The 22,602-nt window shown below is 41.6% G+C and overlaps 1 long non-coding RNA gene across 1 annotated transcript in view; it reads left to right on the top strand.

Annotated features, from left to right (window-relative positions):
• LOC115479270 overlaps positions 1-21,983 on the top strand; it is a 66,674-nt gene extending 44,691 nt beyond the window's left edge. Inside the window, exon 3 of the long non-coding RNA XR_003943639.1 lies at positions 19,573-21,983. This is a non-coding gene — a long non-coding RNA (uncharacterized LOC115479270). The remainder of the gene's footprint in view (positions 1-19,572) is intronic.
• Positions 21,984-22,602: the final 619 nt, after the last annotated feature.

The raw sequence follows: 22,602 nt of genomic DNA on the forward strand, positions 1-22,602 counted from the left end.
TGCTAAAAATACTGGCCCTTCCTACATCCCAGTGGCTTGAGTTTGGGTGTTTTTAATTTGTACATTGAAAATGGCTAAAAAAAAATATAAATGCACATAGCACAAAACCTTGTTCAAAATGGTATTTTTTTTTAAATAGACATTTTTCTTTTTTCAAAAATGGGTATATTTTTTATTCAGATTTGGGATGTTTTGCCTTCTCAACGTTGCCTCTGGCCCAGCCGTGGTGTTCCTGTCTCCTGCCTAGTCCTGGTATTCCTTCTTCCAGCCCAGCCTTGGTGTTCCTGTCCCCGGTCCAGCCCAGTGTTCCTGTTTCCAGCCCAGCCTCTGTGCCCTGTCCAGGCACAGGTTCTGCCAGGCTTGGCCCCAAGTGCCCTTTTCATAGTCATTCCAGATCCCGATTCTGCCGGACCTGACCCAAGGGCCCCTTTCAGGGCCACTCAAGACCCTGGTTCTGCTGGTCTGCCTCTAAGGACCCTTTTCAGGGCAACTCCAGGCCCTGGTTCTGCTGGCCTGCCACTAAGCACCCTTTTCAGGGCAACTCCAGGTCCTGGTTCTGCTGGACCTGTTCCCAAGGGCTCTTTTCAGAGCCACTCTAGGCCCCCCATTCCACTGGGTCTGCCCCCAAGGGCCCTTTTCAGGGCCATCTGCTAGACTACTCTACTCTAGAGTTACTCATCTGTATATCCTTGACTCTGGGAGGGTGCGAGGCAGGCTCCAGTACCTCATCACCTGGAAGGGGTACGGACCTGAGGAAAAATCTTGGGAACCCACATACCAAGTCCATGCCCCAGCACTCCTTGGGAGATTGCTCCTGTAGGGGGCCTTTAAGGGGGAAGTACTGTCACCACCCTGGGTCCTGCCCTGCCGCCCGACCCACCTGCAGGCTTTGATGAGGAATCAGGGTCGGTTCTATGGTTTTCCAGAAGTTGGATTCAGGGTCAGGATGGTGGTGTGGAAAGACCCTGGCACACTATCAGGTGCTCCAGAGGGGCGCTCCTTCCTGATCTCAGATACTGGTGGTGGGCACTGCTGGGAGGATGAGAAGACACTGTCCAATGATGTCAGGCTCCCTGGATCTCATAAGGTGACCCAGTTCCTTCTCCAGTTGCCTTTGCAACTGCTCGACCATCTGAGTGTTGCCTCTAGCCTAGTCCTGGTATTCCTGCCTGCAGCCCAGCTGTAGTGTTCCTGTCTCTAGCCCAGCCTTGATGTTTCTGTCCCTGGTCCAGCCCAGCCTCTGAACCCTGTCCTGGCATCAGGTCTGCTGGGCCTGCCCCCAAGGGCCCTTTTCAGAGCACTCCAGGCCCCCCATTCCACTGCGTCTGCCCCAAGGCCCCTTTTCAGTGTCATTTGCTAGACTACTCCAGAGTGGTTCATCTGCCATCTGTCGGGACCCTCCTGACCTGCAGGTTGGGCACCTGGTGACATCCCAAGGGCTCATCGTCCAGACCTGTGACAGGAGGTAGCAAAAGTGCATGCCCAAAAATGTTGTAGTTGCCTAAGTGAAATTCTATAGAAAACAGGATGCTTTGGAGATAATTGTATAACAGGGTGCCTATGTGGTGTGTACTCTGTAAAGGAAAGTAGGTACCTACTTTCCTTTATAGAATACTGGGCTAACCAGGTATATAATGTGTGTATATCATAGAGCTGGTATAACTGCTTGTGCATACATGCCAAAGATAAGCTTGTAACTTATAGTCTTCTCTACATTACATGTGTAAAGGTGCACCCCCACCCATGCTCCGCCCAGATTCTACCTATGTATACACCCATCTGTCAAATATGCACAATGTAAGATATACAAGTATTTGCAAAATTGCACATATGTTTTTGAACTGACCCCCATTATAATTTTGGGGTGGAGTGTGGGCGGAACCAGAGTGGCCCTGGAACTTATCTGGATAGTGACAATATTCAGTCTGCTATCTAGATAGTTTAGCTCAGAGAAAGCTGTCCTAGATAATCCGGTCATTATTTGGCTGCTGGTGGTAGCTTTTTTTTAAAACGCTGACCACCGCTAGCTAAGTTAGATTTGGATATTCAATGCTGGGTAGAATTTTTATATATAAGGAACACAATTTTATTTTCCAAAACTGTATGAAATTGTCTTAACAGGCATGGTCCAATGTTGAGAACTGAGCCTCAAAATCCATATGGGAGGAAGTAACCACAAAAAATGCTATATAGTAAATACTAAATGGATGCTATCGTGATCTACTGGCTTCCGAAGGCTTGCTTGTGAGAAAGGTACATTGTTCACAAAAACATCATTTTGGTTGCATTCATAGACATGAGGACAATAATAACAGGAGGGCACTAGCTGGATACAAGCATCTCATTAGAGAGATCAGAAAGACTTGAAATATAAAGAAATCAGCATCCAGCTTTTATCTCATAACCTTTTCAGTCTGATCTGGTTAGTGACATCAAATATGAAAGTGTCATAAGGTAAAGGGTAATGCCGCATTTAGAGCTGAGAAAGCTTTGCATTCTGTGGCTTTACTCAAATGCGATATTTTCAATAGTTTATACAAAATAGTTTTATACAAAAGCCTTTTAAAATTAATTCTCTGTTCCTGGAGATTCTCAGCTTAACTGCATAGTAAGTCACATGGAACAAAACTGAGCATTAGTTCAACTGAAATTCATGAGGAATAGCTATGCTTCTACTTCAAAGGAGATATTACACAATGAATAATTAAAAATGCATTTTATTTGCCAGTTTTGTGAAGAGCGTCTAATGTGATCTTGAAAACACTAAAAATTATAGGGTTCATATTCAAAGTGATTTAATCGGACAGGAACAGCTCATAGTAGCATAGTAACATACATAGAGGGGCATTTTCAATATGACGTCTAAGTCCGACTTTGGACGTTTTGCAAAAAAACATCCAAATTCTGAATAGCAAAGAAGGTCAATTTCAAAAAAAGAAAAACTTTTTTTGTTTTTGAAAATAGAAGGTTTTGTGATTTGGAGGTTTTGTTTTTTAGTCCATTTTCGAAAAAAAAAAAAATGTACAAGTGCAAAACGCACAAAATCAAGCCATTGGGATGTAGGAGGAGCCAGCATTTTTAGTACACTGGTCCCCCTGACATCCCAGGAAAGCAATAGGGAACCCTAGGAGGCACTACAGTGCACTTCATAAAATGCTCCCAGGTACACATCTCACCATTGCTCCCTTACCTTGTCTGCTGAATCCCCCAAAACCCACCCAAAACCCACTACCCCCAACAGTACACCACTACCATAGCTCTTACGAGTGAAGGGGGCACCTATATGTGGGTACAGTGGGTTTCTGGTGAGTTTTGGAGGGCTCACAGTTTCCTCCACAAGTGTAACAGGTAGGGGGAGGTACCTGGATCCACCTGGCTGCAGTGCACTGCACCCACCACTAGACTACTCCAGGGACCTGCGTGCTGTTCTAATGGACCAGAGTATAACATCTGAGGCTGGCAAGTAATGTTTTTCATTACATTTTTTAGGGGAGGGAGGAGGTTAGTGACTACTGGGGGAATAAGGGGCAGTCATCCCTGATTCCCTCCAGTGGTCATTTGGTTATTTAGGGCATCTTTTTGTGCCTTATTCATTATAAAAACAGGTCTGGACCTTTTTCTTTTCTTCCATTATGGCTGAAAATCTTCTAAGTCTCAGGAATGCCCAAGTCCCACCCTGAGCACGCCCCTGATACTCCTCCTTGAGATTTGGATGCACTTCTGATTGACTTCAAAGAAAAAAAACATCTAAAAATAGGTTTCAATAATGCTGATTTGGACATTTTTATGAGAAAAACATCCAAATGCTGCTTTATGCCACTTTTTAGACGTTTTTCTGTTTTGAAAATGAGCCCACTAGTAACATAGTTGATGACGGCAGATAAAGACCTGTACAGTCCATCCAGTCTGTCCAACAAGATAAACTCTTTATACAAGAGGCAAGAATGTCGCCTTTATCCATTCAAATTCCAGCTTGTCAGCCTCCTGCCGGTCACTTTAAGTGTGAGCAGTGCAAAACCTGTTCCATCACCATTGAAAGTGACACTTTCATTAATCCAGTGGACAATAGAACCTATCATTCCACTAAACGAACAGACTGTAAATCTTCTCTCATCTATGTTTTACAGTGCCCATGTCATAAAGTATATGTATGGAACACCATTAGGAATTTGAACATCAGGATTAATGAACACAGACATAGTGTCACGCATCAACATGTAGGGGCGCCTTTAGTTTCCCATTGTCTGAAGCAACAACATTTATTTGATGATTTCACAATTTGGGTGATTGATAGTATTCTTCCACACATTTGGTGTGATAATTCCGACAGGAGACTTCTATAACCTGAACAGCATTGAATTAACCATTTGAAGTCTTTTGAACCTGTTGGTCTAAACGCCATGATTGGTCAGCTTTTTTCTAATAAAAGTTTTTTTGGAAATAATGTTTTTGGAAACTGTTCGCTACAGGTTATTGTGTTTCAATGATGTTTTCACACGTGACATTTCTTTGCAGTATTTTGACACATTTTACATTGTGCATGTGGCAGCCCTTTTGGCGCAGGTTTTTTATGTGGTGCTGCTTTTCACTGCGCATGGGTCAGCGTTCCATAATAAGCAGTCACCATTTTGTTCCCTTATTGCTAAGCTGAATTACTGACCACATTGAGGTATTTTATGCACAAGCTCCCTTTTATGCCATGTTGGTTTTCACTTTTTCATTCTTTGTTTTTTATATATATATTTTTTTTTTTTGTTACATTTGTACCCTGCGCTTTCCCACTCATGGCAGGCTCAACGTGGCTTACATGGGGCAATGGAGGTTTAAGTCACTTGCCCAGATTCACAATATTTCTGATATCTTCTGTTCTTTGGTTTACAGTTGCTACATGGGCAGCATATTCAATCACTTGAGGAAGCCGGGGTAGCATATGAAATCCCCTGAGGAAGCCGAGTGGTGAAACGGGTCCCCATTGGGATTACTCGAGACCATCCGATTAACCTCAGATTGCCCTAAAGCTAAGTTCAGCCTTTCAGCTACATATTTTATGCTTTATATGGAAGCAGAAATTGAACATGTTATAATGTTATTTAATGACAAGAATTATTTTTCACAAAAGGAATTATTTTTCAGAAAAGGAATTTTTTTCATATAAAATCAATAAATGGTCCTTTTGGTTGGGGGGGAGGGGGTTCTGACCAATGATAGAAGCTGTGAAATGTGATTTGAATGTTACGATATTTCACTATGGAGACATTCTATTGATACCACAGTCATCTGAGGTCTTTTCCCCTACCATTCCGCTGTGGTGTTGAATTATAGTGAGTTGGCTTTTCACTCTTTGTTCTGGATTGAGTTTGGGCATTTTTAAGTAATTCTTTTTTCTATATTTTGTTACTCTCTATTAAACAGATCAATTATATTTCATGGTGGTAACATTCCTGCCTTGTACAGCCTTCAGAAGCAACATCACTAAAAGGCAACAAGACCAAAATTTAGAGGGCGGGGTAAATGGTACTGCTGTCTGTCAGTTTGACTCAGAGTCAGGAGGGGAGATTGTGGATGGGGCTGGGGCTGGGGAGATTGTGGCACTCATTTTCAAAGCAGATGGATTCTCAAAAGGGCCAAAAAAATCCATCTGCCGAGAACATCTAAACTGTGAGTTTGGAAAAGCAGAATTAGGATGTTTTACACTGCAGTATATCCAAATAACAAGGGGGCATGTTGGAGGTGTGTTTTGGGTGGGACTAGGACAGGCTCAAAATTAGCTTGCAGGTGTCACCTATATGTAGGGACAGGAGGTTTTTTGGAAGGCTCACATGTTCCACCACAAATGTACCAGTTAGAATAGGATATGGGCCTGGGTCCCCTTGTTTATAGTCCACCGCACTGACCAATAGGCTACTCCTGGGACTTGTCTGCTGCTCTAACAAGAATGGCTATCATATCTGAAGCTGTTATACATCGTGGTATGTAATGTCACTGTAACATCATAAAGGGGTGGGGAGGAGGATCTGTCACAACTGGGAGAATAAGGGAGTTTATGTCTTAATCCCCCCAGTGATCATTTAGGGCACCTTTTCGTCACTTATTCATAATTGAAACAGGTCTTAATTTTGTCCTTAGACATTTTGTTTTGTTCCATTATTGCAGAAAAATTTCTATCTTTTGGTGTCGTCCATGTCCCAACCAAAGCATACTTCCAACATGCCCCCTTGAAATTTAGAAGAACTATGGAGAAAAATGTCTAAACTCGGAGTGTAAAAAATCACAACTTGGACATTGTTGAGAGAAAAACGTCCATCTACCACCTTATGACTTTTTTGGACTTTTTTTGTTTTGAAAATGAGCCCCTATATAAAATTTTGGGATAAATAAATAAATAAATATGCTCTTTTGCATAAATACTAGTAGATACATCATTCCCTGTGTTGCATGTCATTTACTCTATTACAGTGTTCATCTGTTTGCAAATGTTCATTTTGTTCAAATAATTTACTATCGCATTACGAAACATAAATTTCTTATTAGACAGAAATTTTGAAATAGTTATGAATCTACAGTTCACAGCTGGAAGTTCATAACTTTATTCCTCTTACTGCATATGGCAAATATTCTGGAGTTAAACATTAGTGTCAATGCCCACCAGTTATAAAATTGAATCACATTATCTATATGGTCCATAGTTTGGGTTGTATGTCAACAGTCTCAAGTGTTGAGGGACTGCTTCTTTATTTTCCTTTCTTGAGTGTGATGGATTTATTAATCTACTGATGTTCTAGAGTGATTGAACCCCAGTGTCTTTCAGGGCTGTCAAAATGAGGAATTGTGATGTTTAGGTCTTGGACGAGAAGTCCAAGATGTATGCATTGTTCCATTCTGTTTGCCAGTGTTCTTCTAGGTCTGTATAAAATTTTAGTAGGATGAAAGTGTGTTCCCAGAATGAAGTCCAGGCTTGGTTTTTGAGCAAGGCAGTTTGGTGAGGTTTTCATTGCTGAGTAGATTGTCATTGGTAAGGAAATGTTGAGATTCCTACAGTTTGCATATACCTGCAAATATTTAGTGGCAGAATTTTCAGCAGACCAGGGACGATGGGGATTTGGTGTCACTTTCAGTTTATGGGTATGACACAAAGCACATGGAGTGGAGGAGTGGCCTAATGGTTAGAGGCTTTGATCCTGGCAGCCTGGGTTTGATTCCCACTGTAGCTCCTTGTGACATTGGGCAAGTCATTTAACTCTCCATTGCCCCAGGTACAGAAACTTAGGGCTTCTTTTACTAAGTGGTGTTAAACCTAACACAGGCTTACCGCTATACAGGAAGTACCGCCGGGCCTTACTGCTCGCTATACAGAAAGTACCACTGGGCTACCACAGCAACCCGGCAGTACTTCCCACCCCTAGTGCGCCATTGTTTCTGGTGCTACAACAATTTATTTATTTTTGTAGCACTGGAGTGTACCCGGCGGCAATTGGGCAGTGCCGCACACTGCCCGGTTACCGCCGGGTTAATGTGGGAGCCCTTACCACCACTTCAATGGGTGGCGGTAAGGGTTCCCATCTACGAAATGGCTGCGTGGCAAGTGCTTTACTTGCCGCCCGGCCATTTCCTGTAGGAAAGCGAGACTTCCCTTTTACCAGCTGCGGTAAAAGGGGGGCTTGGCTTGTAAAACACGCGCCGACGCTAGCACCAGCCCCCTTTTGCCGCAGCTTTGTAAAAGGGGTCCTTAGATTGTGAGCCCTCTAGGGACAGAGAAAGTACCTGCATAAAATGTTTACAACACTGACTACATCTAGTAGTGTTATAGAAACAATTAATACATTAAGTTGAGCCATAAGTTTTATTTCCATATATATTTTTTAAAGTGTTAGGAATACACTGGTCAATATTCAACCAATAGTGGTCAGTGTTTCTTTAAATGCTGACCACCATCAGTACTAAATATCTGGAAGTTATGTAGGTATGGCAGATATTCAGTAATGTACCCTCATACTGTAGTTAATCAAGTAAAGTTAAGACTGCCTTTTGTGCAGTCCTACATGCCAAGTTAGCTCTGTGGGCACCTGTATCGAATATCGCCAGGGCCTGCATGACTCCTGGCTCTTCCCCAGCTTTGCCTCCAGACCACCCTGGCACTAACTGGCGTGTACCATGGTGGTCAGAGCTGATATTTAGTCCAGTTAACAGCTGCTAAATATCAGTTTCTTGGCAATCCAGTGTGATTGAACTGGCTCCTCCATAGTTAAACTGCTTTGAAAATTGACACCACAGTTTATAGTCAAACCTTACTTTTTTCATTATTAGTATTTATTAACAGACATATACAGGGAAGGATTGTGGCCAAAAATGACTCCAGGCTTGGTGCCTGGCCTTTGAGGATCCTTTACCCTCAGTTTCTCTCTGTCTGTCTCTGTCTCTGTCTCTCTCTCTCTCTCTCTCTCTCTCTCTATCTCTCTCTCTCTCATCCCTCATCCCTCGTCCTTCTCACCCAACCTTGTTGGTGCAATCTCTGCAGTTTCAGGCTCCAGTATTTCTATTTCAGGTCCTGGCCTTATTTCCCATGGCCTGTGCTAAAAAAAAGCTATTCCTATACTTCTTACCTGAAAACATCTGTGCCTTTAAAAGGACAAATTGAAAATTGGAGGAGATGTAATATCACAGTTTATTTTATCAGTAACCCACTGGGGGTTATCCCAGATATATATAATTCAGGGCCTGCAAATCACAGCCTGCTGACTTTGTATCAATAAGAAACCTGTCTGCAGAAGAATGGGAGAAATCTTCTGTGGTATGTTTTATGGATAGAAAAAATTATTAAGAGGCTCTTTTACTAAACCACATTAAGTGGTAACACAGGCTTAACACGGGAATAAAGGCTTACCATGAAACATGTTACAGCATTTTGCAGTAATGTATGTCAGCGTGAACTAATAGTGCATTATGAAGAGTTAAAAAAAGTATTTTCAGGAAGGGGTGTGCCATTGATGAGGAATGGGCATGGAAGTGATTATTTAGATAATGTGAGATATGAATATGATAAATAAATATATAATCCAGCTAGCACGTTCACATTAGTGCACGCTAACTGGATAGCATTGACTTGACATGGGATCACTTAGTCCTACACACTAATGGAAAAATTAGAGCAGGACCTGCAAAAAGAAAAAAACCCTATTGTAAGGATGCACTAGAAATAAACTTAGCATTCAGGAAGTCCTACGTTAAAATGAGCTAACCCTCAAGTTATACATATGATGCCTTAAGTTGTGTGTACTAATTTGGCTGCATGGCCAAACTGTGCACAAACAATTGATTAACAAGCCAATCAGCTTCCAAGGTACTTAACAACCAATTAGTGGCACTAGTTGGCTTTAATTAGAATTTACACGCACAACTTTCAAGGCATGTTCTATAACATGGTGTGCGTAAATTCTAATGCGCACAGTCAAAAAGGGAGTGTGGCCATGGGTGTGAAATGGGCGGATTGTGGGCATTTCAAAAAATTATGTGCAGTATTATAGAATATACCCGACTTGCGCCTAACTTAGGCACAGGTATTTAGGCCTGATTTTAGGTGACCTAAATGGGTGCGCCTAAATTTTAGTCATAGGAACAACGCGTGAGCATATTCTATAATCTACACCTAACTTTGGGCGTAGTTTATAGAATCACACTAACCGCGTGTCTTTACGGCGCTGATTTTTAAGGTGCCATATATAGAATTTTCCCCTCAAGCCCATTTTAGCATATCTTAGTAAAATGACCCCTAAGATAGTAAATATGTGCTATTTCACTATTCTAACTTCAGGGCTTGACGTCCTGTATCTATTTATTTAGATTGGTCATACTTTTTCATTGGTAGCTCAAGGCAAGTTATATTCAAGTACATAAATAGGTATTCCCTTCATTGGTGCACCTATGCCCTATTTTTCCATTTTTGAATCTTGATGTTGATGATTCCTATATATATATTTTTTTTTCACATTCTGACGGTTCATTACCGCATCAGCATGTGCTCTTTTCCTTTATACCAGCGCAGTTTGTAGGCTGGGACGTTATCATGAAATATTTTTTTCTAAACGTATATATAGTACGTATACTACTATCTTTTTTACTGTCTTTAAGTCACACGCCTTTTTATATTTTTTATGTGTCTCTATTTACATATTTTCATTTGTTACGTATATATATATATATATACTTTTGCCTTTACACAATTTTTTGGGTTTTTTGCACATAGAACTGTGGTTTGTTCTTATTTCATTATATTATTTTTTACTAGTAAAAAAGGCCCGTTTCTGACACAAATGAAACGGGCGCTAGCAAGGTTTTCCTCGGAGTGTGTATGTTTGGGAGAGTGTATGTGAGAGTGAGTGTTTGAGAGTCAAAGTGAAAGTGTGAGTCCAATCCATGCTCCTCTGTCACCTGGCCCCTCCATTCATCCCTATCCAGCAATTCCGCTGTCTCCCTGAGGCCTGCCCTGCAATCCATATGCATCCATGGCCATCTGTCCCCTCCATTCATCCCTATCCAGCAATTCCCCTCTCCCTGAGTCCTGCCCTTCCAATCCATGCCCATCCATGCTCCTTTGTCACCTGGCCCCTCCATTTTTCCCTATCCAGCATTTCCCCTCTCTGCCTGAGGCCTGCCCTGCAATCCATATCCATCCATGGCCATCTGTCCCCTCCATTCATCCCTATCCAGCAATTCCCCTCTCCCTGAGTCCTGCCCTTCCAATCCATGCTCCTCTTTCACCTGGCCCCTCCATTCATCCGTATCCAGCAATTCCCCTCTCTGCCTGAGGCCTGCCCTGCAATCCATATGCATCCATGCCCATCTGTGCCCTCCATTCATCCCTATCCAGCAATTCCCCTCTCCCTGAGTCCTGCCCTTCCAATCCATGCCCATCCATGCTCATCTGTCACCTGGCCCCTCCATTTTTCCCTATCCAGCATTTCCCCTCTCTGGCTGAGGCCTGCCCTGCAATCCATATCCACCCATGCCCATCTGTCCCCTCCATTCATCCCTATTCAGCAATTCCCGTCTCCCTGAGTCCTGCCCTTCCAATCCATGCCCATCCATGCTCATCTGTCACCTGGCCCCTCCATTTTTCCCTATCCAGCAATTGCCCTGTCTCCCTGAGGCCTGCCCTGCAATCCGTATCCATCCATGGCCATCTGTCCCCTCTATTCATCCCTATCCAGCAATTTCCCTCTCTCCCTGAGTCCTGCCCTCCCAATCCATGCCCATCCATGCTCCTCTGTCCCCTGCCCCCTCCATTCATCCGTTTCCAGCAATTGCCCTCTCTCCCTGAGCCCTGCCCTCCCAATCCATGCCCATCCATGCTCCTCTGTCCCCTGCCGCCTCCATTCATCCTTTTCCAGCAAGTCCCCTGTCTCCCTTCCATGACCCCCCCCCCTTGCATCCATGCTCCTCTCTCTCCCATGTCCCAGCCTGGGCCGCCCTCTTCTTCCCCCCCCCCCCCTCGCATCCATGCTGTCGTTTCTCCCCTTGCCCTCCCGGTCCCATTGTTTTTCTTTTGTGGCCACCCTCTTCGCTCCCCCCAACATTTTTTTTTCTTGTTTTTAAATTTACCTCCGTGGCGGTTCCGGCAGCGAAGCGTCAGGGAAGGAGGCGGTGCTCCCGACGTCTAGGTTACCCTTCGCTGTGTTCCGCCTTCTTTTGACGTCATCCTTGACGTCAGAAGAAGGCGGAACACAGCGAAGGGAAGGCTAGACGTTGAGAGCGCCGCCTCCTTCCCTGACGCTTCGCTGCCGAGCGTTGCGATTGGTTGAGTGTCATTGCTCCGCCCTCGACGTCATCACATTTGACGCGTGGGCGGGGCAGACACAATGCGATCTCACCCCCTTCACTTTTGGCTAACAGAGGCTTCATTCGAACGTTGGAGGTGCGTTTTATATAGAGAGATTTATTTGAAATCCATATCTCTAAGTTTTAATTTCCGTTTTAATGCATGGTCACAAAATGTCCCAGTTTGGTTTCTTGATTTGCTTGTTTATTGTTTAAAACTGTAGAGATGCACACACAACCGTATCTGCTTTTATTATTAATATCAATTATTTATCCTCATTTTGCATGAATCTGTTATATATGCCTTAACAATATACACTGTTTATGTATTGACAATTCTGTTGGACAATGGTAAATATAGTCATATGCTTTTGTGTAATGTTTATACATATCCCATGACATGACATGTAATATGCCTTTGTTATCTCTTTATCACAGATCATTTTAGCTTGCAGAAAGTTAACTGGTTGTTAATTTTATTCACATGATCATTTTCATTTTCTGTATTGGAAGTGAATAGGTACGTTCCTCTTTGCATGTATATTTATATCATTTTTATGGATAAATGTGTTTTGATATATATATATGTTTTTATTTATGTGTGTTACATATGAGATTTATATGTTGCTCAATAATTGTATTTATGTTTATTTATAGACCCCTGACGCAGGCCTTTACGGCCGAAACACGATTCGTGTCGGGTCGTTGTTTTAATGATTTGAAATAAAGAACTTGCTTAAGGAGACACCACTTGTGAGAGGACTTTTTTGGATCCACTGTTTCCTTTGCTTCGTTGTTTTTCTGTGGAGAGAACACCTTCTGTGTGTGTTGGCAAGTTATATTCAAGTACATAAATAGGTATTCCCTTCATTGGAGAATGTTTGAATCTAATAGACGGGAAAGTGACTTTTTCAAGGTCTCATGGAATGTAAGTGTGAGAAGTAGGATTTGAATCCTGGCTTCCCTGGGACTCCGTCTGCTGCTCTAACCAGCAGGCTACTCCTCCACTCCTTTGTGGTTTAATTTAGTCTGCTTTGGATCTTCTATTTTTTTCATGGTACCGACAAGGTATATTGCCGCTGTATCCATTAATTTACACATTAATGTTTTCCAGAATGCAAGAGTTTTACATTCCTCCTGTATCACATGGCTTGAGATTGAAATGCATGGTTGCAGAGCTCTTAAACAGTGAAACAACAGAGTGCATGATTTCCCTTGCATAATGGCATACAGTGGTGAGTTAAACAATCATATTTCTCCTTGTGACGAGAACCACTAATTAAAATGGTCTGAACCTGAATCCAGCTAAAATACAGAACAAATCATTTGAGATTATGCAGTCAGAAGTATAATGAAGTACTTGTTACCCAGATCCAAAATACATAACATGGCATTATAATGCTTTTTTATGATTAATAACTCAATAAAAGCAAACTTTAAAAAAAAGTGTAAGCTTTAATTAACGGAATTAATGAAATGAATTTGCAAGGAATTTAAAGTACACATCATGTGCTTTGCTAGTGACAGAGAGAATGTTTTATTGAGAGAATGTTTCCATGTGACAACCTGACAATAAAGTAATATTTAAAAGAAAAACACCCCCCCTTTTACAAAGCCGCGCAGCAATGCCACAATGCCAACACTGCCCATTCACTTTGAATGGGCTGTGTCAGCATAAACACACTGGCAACCACTAGCGCAGCTTTGTAAATGGAGGGGGGGGAGGTAATATTTTAAGGGAGGGGCCCTTTTACTAAGCTGCAGTAAGTGCTTGTGTATGCTTACAGCAGCTTAAAAGGGTTTACCACAGGAAGTGCTCAGGTGTCCTCTGATAAATTCCAAATTTGCGCATGCTAAGTTCCAAATTTATGCATGCTACCTGCACACTAAAAATGTTTTTAAAATTTTTGGTTTAGGGGATATGTCTGGGGGCAGTTAACGCCTCTACATTACCACATGCTAACTGATTGGCATAGGATTATCACATGAGATCTTACTATCTACAAAATAGGTGGTGGTAAGAGCTTATGTCATAGTTACTCTCAATGGCCTTCACTAACAGCGCATGGCCATTAATACAAAAAATAGAAAATCGGTCATTTTACTGCTATGGTAAAAAATGCTGTAGCGTATGGGAAAACCTGTGTAAGGGCACGTTAAGGCCACTTTCTATTGCAACTTAGTAAAAGCTTCAGTAAAAAGATACATCTTCAGTAGGTGAATCCGTGACACTCTGCTGAAGATGTACCTTTTTTACGGCACCCCGACATAATAGCCCAGACAAATCAGCCTTGTAACAAAATAGCCCCTGACAAATCAGCCCTTGACAAAATGGCCCCTCCCACAAAAATAACCCTTGATAAAATAGCCCCTTAGAAAAAATAACACATCACAAAAAAACACAAGTGAAATCTTCACTGATAATAGGCTCCTACCAGCATTGCATTGTATTTTTAAAGCACCACAACATAATAGCCCTGACAAAATAGCCCTGACAAATCAGCCTTGTAACAAAATAACCCTTGACAAAATAGCCCACTAGAAAAAAATAACACAGCACAAAAAAACCACAAATGAAATCTTCACTGATAAAGGTTCCTACCAGCATTGCATTGTATAAAGCGCCTATAAATAAACAAAATTCTATAGCTACCAACTGGAATTCATGATCTGTTCTGCTGGTTAAGGAAACTATTCTTCCATCAATATGCTAATTTTAAAAAAATACAATATTGCCATCATTTTCATAGTCTTACCAACCTTAACCTGTTTGGCAAGGTAAAATTATTAGGAAAAGAAATGCAGTGCCATATTCTGGGCAGCCTGATCGGCCCTTTTGTCGGGGGTCTAATTTATCAAGGGCTATATTGTGGGCAGGCCGTTTTGACAGTGGCTGTTATGTCAGGGGCTATTATGTCAGAAGCTTTTTTGTTTGGAGCTATTTTGTTGGGGCTATTTTGACCGGGTACCCTTTTTTACTGAACCTTTTTGAAGGAAACTTTGTTTAAACTTCTGGTAGTTCTTGTTCCAGGTATACTTCTAGTCTCTGCTGAATTATCTTTAGTAGAATATTGCTGGCATGCAGGAGTAAGATAAGGTAGATCTTTTTGAATACACTGGTCTTGGTCCACTCTAGTGCACGTCATATCCGGTGCTACAAAAATATATTTATTTTTGTAGTGCCAGAGTGTAGCAGTGCCACGTGCTGCCTGGTTACCGCTGGGTTATTGTGGGAGCCCTTGGCTCTCCCCCCGAAATGGCTGCGCGGCAAGTGCTTTACTTGCCACATGGCCATTTCCTGCAGGAGAGACTTCCCTTTTACCTGCTGCGATAAAAGGAGGCCTTGGCGTACGTGAAGAACACGCGCCAACGCCAGCGTAGGCCCCCTTTTGCCATAACTTGGTAAAAGGGGCCCTGAGTAATGTAAGGCATTTTTACTTTTTTAACATACATATGCTAGTTTTGGGACGAAGGATCCAGATTTTTTCAGGTCTAGCTAAACTGACACAAAAAAGGCAAAACTAATCTGTCAATGTGTTGGGAAAGAAAAGCAAGGAGTGCTTCAATTTAATTTAGATGCTCATGGAACATGCTTAGTGTAACTTTGCTGGAGTGCACTGCTTTATTTGCCACAGAATTTTATTTCTAAGATTCTAAGAACTGCCTACTAAGGTTAGTAGATAATATAAAGGGGCATAATCGAACGTCACCGGCAATCTATTTTGGCAAAGGCGCAACAGCTGGCCAGAACCGTATTATCGAAAAAAATAGCCGGCCATCTCTTTTTTTCGATAATACGGTTTAGCCCGGCCAAATGCCAGAGTTCACCGGGGTTGAGATCGTCGGTTTTGTTTTTCAGCGATAATGGAAAAAAAATGCCGGCCATCTCAAACCCAGTGAAATCCAAGGCATTTGGTCATGGGAGGAGCCAGCATTTGTAGTGCACTGGTCCCCCTAACATGCCAGGACACCAACCGGGCACCCTAGGGGGCACTTCTAAAATGTTTTTTAAATACACAAATAGCTCCCAGGTGCATAGTTCCCTTACTTTGGGTGCTGAGCCCCCCAAATCCCCCCCAAACCCATTCCCCACAACTGTACACCATTACCATAGCCCTTATGGGTGAAGGGGTCACCTACATGTTGGTACAGTGGGTTTTGGGGGGGTTTGGAGGGCTCAACACTTAGCACCACAAGTGTAACAGGTAGGGGGGATGGGCCTGGGTCTGCCTCCCTGAAGTGCACTGCACCCATTAAAAACTGCTCCAGGTACTTGCATACTGCTGTCAGGGAGCTGGGTATGACATTTGAGGCTGGCATACAGGCTGGAAAAAAGGTTTTTATTTGTATTTTCTTAGTGTGGGAGGGGGTTGGTGACCACTGGGGGACTACGGAAAGGTCATCCCCCATTCCCTCCGCTGGTCATCTGGTCATTTTGGGCATATTTTTGAGGCTTGGTCTTGAAAATAAAAGGACCAAGTAAACCCGGCGAAATACTGCTTAACGCCGCTTTTTTTTTCCATTATCCGTGAAAGCCGGCCATCTGGTAGCTACGCCCATGCCCGCCCATGTTCCACCTTTGCTACGCTGCCAACACACCCCCTTGAACTTTCGCCAATGCGGCAACGGGAAAGTGGCGATGGTGTCAAAAAAGCCACTTTCGATTATACGGATTTCGCCGCTTTTGAGAGATCATCAGCCATCTCCCAATTTATGTCGGAAGATCGCCGGCGATCACTTTCGAAAATAAGCCTGATAGTAACATAGTAGATGACGGCAGAAAAAGACCTGCACGGTCCATCTAGTCTGCCCAACAAGATAAATTCATATGTGCTACTTCTTGTGTATACCTTACCTTGATTTGTATCTGCCATTTTCAGGGCACAGACCGTAGAAGTCTTGCCCAACACCAGCCCCGCCTCCCAATCTCGGCTAAGCTTCTGTCCACTCATACTTGCTGATGGTGATTAAGAGTGAAGGCTATGCTTTTTGTTTGCATTAGGCCTGATAGTAAAAAAAAAAAAAGCTTCTAAATTTAGGCTGGGTTGGGTTCGCCCCTTCTGCCTCGTCTCTCCCCATGCTTGGAACAAACTCCCCAAGCCCATACACCGGGCCCCCTCCCTACCCATCTTCAAATCATTGCTCAAAGCCCACCTCTTCAATGTCGCCTTCGGCACCTAATCACTACATCTCTTCTCAGGAAATCTCATATACCCCAACTTGACATTTCGTCCTTTAGATTGTAAGCTCTTCTGAGCAGGGACCGTCCTTATTCATTAATTTGTACAGCGCTGCGTAACCCTAGTAGCGCTCTATAAATGTTAAGTAGTAGTAGTAGTAGTAGTTGTAGACTTACATGTGTATATTATTGAATACTAAAATTTATAAAATAATATCACAAAATTTGCTCTAAGACCCAACAGTAATCCCAGAGATTGCAGACAATAATATATTAAAAAAAAGAAAACCTCAATAGCCCATGGTGCACTTATCAACAGTTTCAATCAATTCTCTGAAAACCAACTTCAGCGGAAAACAACTCACAGGGAGAAAAAATGCTGACGCAAAAAAAAAAAAAAAAAGGACTGCAAGACGAAAAGATCAGGTCTTGGTTGCAAGTTCCCCCTGAGGCAGAAGTGGAACAAGGGGGCTCTTGATGGGGAGCTACAGGAATACTACTTGTGCAGTTGAACCCGGCTGAAGATTACAAGCGGATACCGTGAAAGTGTTGTAACCACCCGGGTGGAGAAGCTAAGTAGAAAAAACGTCTTTGCTGTGCACTTGCAGCATTGTTTGGACAGTTTTCTAATAGTCTTTGTAGTCTTCAACACTGATCCTAGAGAGAGTTTGCAGTTTAAAATATTTTCTCTATTTTTTTTTGCTTCAGCATTTTTTTCTCCCTGTGAGGAGTTGTTTTCCGCTGAAGTTGGTTTGCAGAGAATTGATTAAAGGAGTGTGGTAGCCGTGTTAGTCCACTCTTAAGGTTATCAATAGAAATCAACCCCAAAATAATCTCCAAGAATATTGCCTCCTCCCTCAAAACACCCATGGAAAATCTGCTACAGTACAAGGAGAAAAAAGCCACAGACAGAATCCCCCTTGTAGTGACATACAATCCAGAGCTGGAAAAACTGAGGAAAATCATAAGAGATCTACAACCTATACTCCAGGAGGATGAATTACTGAAAGAGATATTCCCATCCAAACCAGTACTGGCCTTCCAACAGCCACCCAACTTAAAACACAAGCTAATCAGAAGTAAACTTCCATCACAGACTGAAAAGGAACAGAAGGGCACACTTCCCTGTAATTTATCCAGTTGCAAACTATGCCAAAATATTTCACAGGACCCCACAGTCATCCACAAAGGAAAGATATTCAACATAAAGGAATCTTTCACTTGCTCATCTTCCAATGTGGTATATATCATTCAGTGTAAAAAATGTAACGAAGGATGCTATATTGGAGAAACAGGCCAGATGCTTAAGACAAGATTCAATTTACATAGACATCACATGAACAATACTGGTGCCAGTAGGGTTCTTACCCCTGTTGGTCAACATTTTACAGGACCAGGACACTGTACCAGTGACTTCACAGTGAGAATCCTGAAAAGTAACTTTAACACTATACAAGAACGTAAGACCTTTGAAGTCAGAATGATTGAATATTTTAACACCCAACAGAAAGGACTTAACAAGGATCTGGGGTTCCTAGCCCATTATAAACCATAAAGCTGTATTTTTCTGTTGATCACCCCACTCCTCACCTATCCACACCCATCCTGTTAGAATATCAATGATATGCTTTGATGTCCCCATGCATACCTCCTACCCACACCCATCCTCCCACCCTGTCAGACTGTCATAGTAATGCTTGAATGTTTTCACTTATATACACTGTCAGCTAGCACATTGGCTTATTTCCGATCTGACGAAGAAGGGCAACCTTCGAAAGCTAATCAAGAAATGTATTAAGTTATGTCCAATATAAAAAGGTATCTTATTTTCTTTTCCATGTTTTATTTTGTTTGATTTCTATTGATAACCTTAAGAGTGGACTAACACGGCTACCACACCAATCTGAAGAAGAAGGGCAACCTTCGAAAGCTAATCAAGAAATGTATTAAGTTATGTCCAATAAAAAAGGTATCATCTTATTTTCTTTTCCATGTTTTATTTTGTTTGATTTCCAGAGAATTGATTGAAACTGCTGATAAGTGCCCTCTTTAAGGATTAACCATTTCTGTAGGTACCCTGGGCTATTGAGGTTTTCTCTTTTCATTATATTATTGTCTGCAATCTCTGGGATTACTGTTGGGTCTTAGAGCAAATTTTGTGATATTATTTTGTTATTTTATGCTCTTCAGTATTTTTGATTTTTGAGTTTTCAAATACTATAATTTATGCAATATCTTAGCAAATCAGACACGAGCACATATGCCCACTCTATGGCTAGCATAAGTGCTCATGCCTAAATTTCTGGCTTGTATTTTTCCTGTTAATTTAATATCAACATTTATATCCTTCTTAACTATTAAGTTCAAAGCAGGTTACAGCAAGACAATTACAATTCGAAACAAATTTACTATTCCTCAATCAATAAAACAATAAATTTACAAATATTTCTTAAACAGCCATGTTTTTATAGCTTCCCTAAGGCACATATAATGTGAAATGTTTCATAAATTAAATAGCAAACTGTCCCAGAGTTCAGAAGCTTTTCCAAATAACTTTTTATTTTTGTACTACATACTTACAGTGACCGACAACATGTGCGAGAAGGAGGAGCCAACAACAGCTCATGTGAAGACAGCAGGCTTTGAGAAAGTCAATATATGGTAACTGTACCAACTAAGTACCCAGGACTTAATCCATATAAAATTTAAAAATTAAAATTTTAAATTCAATTCTTGCCCTTATGGGTAACCAATGCAACCCCTGCAAAAATGGAGCTGCACGGTCAAATTTACTACCATTCAAAATCAATTTAGCAGACACATTTTGCAAAACTTGAAGCCTATATAATTGCTTAACTGTCAAACACAGTAAACATAAATTACAATAATCAAGCAATGTAAGTATTACCGCCTGAATAATGATCTGAAAATGACAGTGCTACAAAAAATATTTCATTCTAAATAGCAATTTTAGGGGGTCTTTTACTAAGGTGTGCTAGCGGTTTTAGCTCGCAATAGAAATCAGCTGATGCTAAATACTGATACACCCATTATATTCCTATGGGCGTTTCAGCATGTAGTGCCAGCTGATTTCTAGCATGAATTAAAATGCCAGCACACCTTACTAAAAGACTCCCTTAGTTTGAACACATTTTTTGAACCACTTGACTAACTTGAGTTTCCATGGTCAGGCAGCAATTTAGCCAGACTTCCAAAAGTTTTATTTCATGTTTTATGAATACATTAGAATTGTGAAGCCCTATTACACCCAGATTTGATATTGGCTTCTGACTTCCAACCTCTGATAATTGCTCAGCTTTCCTCGACCTTACCCATAGAACATTAATCGTATCAGGATTGATCTTTAAAAAATGCTGAGACAGCCAAACAAAAATTTCCATCAAAACAGCACTGGTATTCTATAAAGGAGAATGGGTACCTACTTTGTTTTATAGAATAGACACAACATGCGCGTTCTTTAGGTACTTAAATGTAGACACACTGTTATAAAATTGACCTCACAGAGTACAGGGAAAAGAAGGATCTCAACCATGCTGGAAGCTTCCATTTACTTAGCTTTAAGAACAATGGTTTAGAGTCTTGACTATGCTGCAATGAAGTTAATATTACATTGCATGACATAGAGGTGGAATAGGTCGAAAGCCTCACATGAGTGAGTTTCATTGAGGTTCCTCAGAGGTGTGGGTCTCTAGACAGCTTTGCTTTCACACTCTGGATATAATTTTATTCACCATCTGTAGCAAACAGATTTTTGATAGAAATTTTTCAAAGTTTCAAGAAGGAGCAAATTTCCTTCACTACTTGAATCTTAAAACTGTGTTGTCTTGATAAAACATCAGTGACTTTGCAGTTTTGATTTATTTTCCATGGCCCGTGGTTTCATTGACATGGAGTGAAGAGCACTGTCTCAAAATCTTTGACTAATATAACGTCAACGTTTTGACTACTGAAAGTATTTCTACCACCTGTTTGCAATTTTCTAGCCTTCAAAATTTTCCTTCATCTATAACAGATATATAAAAGGAAAATAAATATTGCCATCAGACTAACCACATTGCATTTGTTTTCAAATGTCACTTTTTCATGCTGCTGGGCAAGATCACATGAGAAATGACAGCAAAAGGTCACAGAACAGGAGAAACTGTCACTGTTGTATTAAAACAAAATAGCCTTTCCTTTGCAGGGCTTCATCTCAATTTTCAGAAAATAATGTCAGGCAGTGCATGGCATACAAATGGCATTTCTGAGCCTGCTTTCTTTCATTGTAGCATGGAAGGGAAAATGGAATTTGGCACCTCTCGGGTCTCTTCTAGATAAATAAAATCTTCTGAGAAATCCCATTGACAAGGAGGGAGAACAGCCTTGCAGTAAAACTTCCTTTTGCATTTAAAATCCTCACGAGTTGCAGCATGGTGCAAAATCTAGCAGCCATATTGGTCACAGAGAGAACTGGATTCTTTACAGGTTGTGATTCCTTTTATTAAATCATCAGAAGAATTCCTGCAGAGACTGCAGACACTTGAGCCTGTTATTCAAAAGATGTAGGTGTCAACTTCAAGACCTAGGTGTCTAGAGTTTCCAACAATGAAAATTTCCCCAGCAGAGCTCTTATTTAGAGGTTTCTTTTCCCTAGATGCCTAAATTTAGATACACAAAAAGTGGGTGGTGCACCAGGCAAGGCCAGATTATCAGTGTTAGGTGTCTAATTTAGGTACCATGAAACCCTACTCATAGGTTGTTGAGTTAGGAATTGAGAGATCCAGGTTGAGATATGCTCCGTTCTGTCTGTATTTTACAAAAGGCTATGCTGAAAGTAGAGACTTTTGTAAAATACCTATATGGATGCCAATAAATATATATCTATTTGCCAGGCTGTAATGAGAATTTTATAGATCTACTCAGGCAAGAAAAGAGCAGCATCACTCAGGGGCTCATTTACAACGCAGCAGTAAGCCCAATATGAGCTTACTGCTCGCTAATTCGGAACTACTGCTGGCCCAACGCAGCTGCCGGCAGTAGTTCTGGCTGGAGTGTGAGCGATTTCCAGTGCTCTGGAATTGTTTTTTTCTGTAGTGTAGTGCTAACCCAGAGATAATCTGGCATCACTGCATGCTGCCTGGTTACCATTGGGTTACCGCAGGAGCTCTTATCGCTAACTCAATGGGTGGTGGTAAGTGTTCCCCACCATATGACCAAGTGGCAAGGGTTATCGTACCATATGGCCATTTTTTTAGGCATTTTAACCGCTGCAGTAAAAAGGACCTTGGCGTGCGGGAAAAGCATCCCCCACTGCTACTGCAGGGCTCTTTTTCCCGCAGCTTAGTAAAAGGACCCCTCAGGGATTTATGCATGCATAAATCCCAGAAATACTTTCAGTCTGGCAGTTAAAGTTTAAACACCAAATAATTAAAAAACAATACCTCGCTTTTATGTTTGGTTCAAAAAAATATCATAGTTTAATCAACTTACTAACACAATCATTTCTTTCTAACCATCTTATTGTGTGCAGTGTCAACCAAAGGTTCTACCTACTTAATACATCATTATGCCGATTGGGGCGACCCTGAGAGAAGGACGCCCATCTCCCGATT

This window comes from Microcaecilia unicolor, chromosome 10, assembly GCF_901765095.1.
Source record: "Microcaecilia unicolor chromosome 10, aMicUni1.1, whole genome shotgun sequence".
In the NCBI taxonomy this organism is placed as follows: domain Eukaryota; kingdom Metazoa; phylum Chordata; class Amphibia; order Gymnophiona; family Siphonopidae; genus Microcaecilia; species Microcaecilia unicolor.